This window comes from Wasmannia auropunctata, unplaced genomic scaffold (genome assembly GCF_000956235.1).
Source record: "Wasmannia auropunctata unplaced genomic scaffold, wasmannia.A_1.0 LD320422.1, whole genome shotgun sequence".
In the NCBI taxonomy this organism is placed as follows: Eukaryota; Metazoa; Arthropoda; class Insecta; order Hymenoptera; family Formicidae; genus Wasmannia; species Wasmannia auropunctata.
In genome coordinates, this window is record NW_012042468.1 from 16,244 (window position 1) to 18,213 (window position 1,970).

The following is a 1,970-nucleotide window of genomic DNA, read 5'->3' on the forward strand; positions in this document are numbered from 1 at the left end:
AAATGATCGAGGTCTACAACTGCACTCAGGATCATGACGTTGATAACATATGTCAATATCAAGGTCATCGAAGAGTGGTCCATATATGTATATACATAATTACCGAATAAACATATTTTTTAATTATAAATAAATATATCATGAAATTTATAAATTTCAAATTACTTATTTCTTATTACTTTTTATTCATTTGGATCTGGATCTGGATCTGGATAAGCACCGGTATTGAAGAAGTCGAATACGCACGAATTGCTTTTATGGAAAAGCAACAATTTTATTGACTATACAGTTCTCGATCTGATTCTCATTTCTTATTGCATATTCTTGTAGCTTATTTCAAAAGCTTTCCAAAACACTTATCATTAGATAAAACGTTTTTTGGTTAAATAAATCTCGAGTTATGACTTTAAAGTTACAGCCGACATTGGCATTATTCAAGATGCCCAAATCATGGCGAAAACCTTTTGTATGTAATGTGAATTATAAGCTTGACAACATATGTCAAGATCATTAAAGACTGTTGCTCTTTTTTCACAAAATAAAAATAATTTTCAAAGATGAAAATAAGAGCAAAATCTTTAATGGCCTTGATCTTGAAATATGTTATGTCAAGATCATGATATGAACAATATTGAGATATAATTAAAAGATTTTAGCCATTGTTCAGACATCTTGGATAATGCTAATACTAGTGGGACTGTGCTTCAAGCTTCATAATTCAAGTTTTACTTAGTCAAAAAACATTTTTATCTAAGTGTTATTTAGAAAGCTCTCGAAATAAGCTACAAGATCACGCGTAACGCAATAAAGAATGGTGAGTTTTATTTAGAGAATTCAAGATGACCTTATTAAAAATAATTTGTTTTAATATTTATTTATCGCATATTGTAGCCTGCGTGAAGCAGAAATAAATTACCTTATCAATCATTTTTTTAAACAACCGAAAGTGTCTTAAAAATCGTGCGGACCGTTACGCTGAACACATTGTATAGTATAAAAGATATTTCCGGTTATTCGGTGACTTCTAACAGGTAAATCTCCAACGTTTCTCTCGAACCTTCGATTTTAGAATCGATTTTAGAATGTGTAAGCAACGCATGTAATACAGAAAATAATCTTATGACGCTTATCACGCACCAATTATATATAATAATTATCAAACAATATAAATTTTAAATCTAATTAAACTCATTTAGTATTACAAAAAGTAACAAAATATAATGAATCGTTACATTTTCAAGTGACGCGTTACTTTGAAGGTTAACGTTCCTAATCCAGCATATAATATAATCATTATCAATATCTTTATATAATTATTATTAACATCTTTCAGACACGCATAGATACAAAATAATCTTTTATAAAGTCTGCAATATATAATAACTACTACATTTAAATTTTTGTTCGCATATATAGAAAAACTTCCACAACATTTCGCTGAATGGGATGAAAGAACAATAAACGAGGACAAATAATAAAGTTGATGAAACTACCGTAAGCTATATTTTGATTGCATTATATGTTGTGATAGAATATATAATTAAATTGTTAAAAAAAATTATAACAATGTAATGATGAAAAATATAAATAATTCATTGAATCGCTTTAAATGCTTTCATCTATTTACAAATTGGTACAAATCTCACACGAAGTGGATGACTTGGGTGAAGTGTAATACCGACTTCTAGCTGAAGATTTTTTAAATAATCGACGGGCTCCAAATAAAAATTGTTTATTAGAGGGGCTGTTATTGCTTTTATTAGCATCATAGCAAATCGTTGACCTACGATAAATATAAATATAATAAGTATTACAATTTGTTTATGAGATATATATGAGATTTAAAAAAGTATGGCTTACCGAGACAATTACGTGGTCCAGCACTGAATGGTATATACGAATACGGATGACGATTTTGGATCTCCTCAGGCAAAAATCTATCCGGGTCAAAAGATCGGAAGAGCACACGT

General features: G+C 29.2%; 1 long non-coding RNA gene across 1 annotated transcript; it reads right to left on the reverse strand.

The window, feature by feature from the left end:
* Positions 1-1,604: 1,604 nt before the first annotated feature.
* Positions 1,605-1,951, reverse strand: LOC105460518. The gene is made up of 2 exons (XR_975840.1): positions 1,861-1,951; positions 1,605-1,783 (listed from the first exon to the last, which is right to left on the reverse strand). It is a non-coding gene; the product is annotated as an uncharacterized LOC105460518 (long non-coding RNA).
* Positions 1,952-1,970: the final 19 nt, after the last annotated feature.